The sequence below is a fragment of the Monopterus albus genome, unplaced genomic scaffold (assembly GCF_001952655.1).
Source record: "Monopterus albus unplaced genomic scaffold, M_albus_1.0 scaffold900.1, whole genome shotgun sequence".
Classification (NCBI taxonomy): Eukaryota; Metazoa; Chordata; class Actinopteri; order Synbranchiformes; family Synbranchidae; genus Monopterus; species Monopterus albus.
In genome coordinates this window covers 5,435-5,911 of record NW_018128780.1, presented here as the reverse complement: position 1 = coordinate 5,911, position 477 = coordinate 5,435, and the positions used below count along the sequence as shown (strand labels likewise).

Genomic DNA, 477 nt, shown 5'->3' with positions numbered 1-477 from the left:
GCATCTCCTTATCTTGCTTTCCAGGCGATGTCTCTTGGCAGGAGGCGGGCCAACCGTCTGCTCACGGAACCAGGTCACTGCTCGCCCCTTGGCCCGCGTTCATTAACGCGTATCTAAGGCCATGAACGTTCAGATGGACAAGCTGATTGAACTAGCCACACCCTGCATCTTTTCCAGGCACCCACCTGCTTTCAGTGGCATGCTGGAAACTGACATAACTCCACCTGCAAGCTGCGCTGATAGTAGAGCTGCAGGTGCTGTTAAGCAGAGTGCACCATGTATGAACATTCATCCACCGATGGAGTATTACGCTGTGTGGCAAGAGCAGCTGTCCATGAAGGTTCTGATGGACAAGCTGGTTCTAGCGCTGTGCATGTGCTCCCTTGTACACCACAGGTTTAGAAGACCTACTTTAATACTGTTGGTTATATAATGAGTGTTGCCCTACATCTGCTGGATGTGTAAATAATATTAGGT

The 477-nt window shown here is 50.1% G+C and overlaps 1 pseudogene; it reads left to right on the top strand.

Annotated features, from left to right (window-relative positions):
- LOC109953644 (uncharacterized) overlaps positions 1 to 477 on the top strand; it is a 4,120-nt pseudogene that overhangs the window by 1,258 nt on the left and 2,385 nt on the right.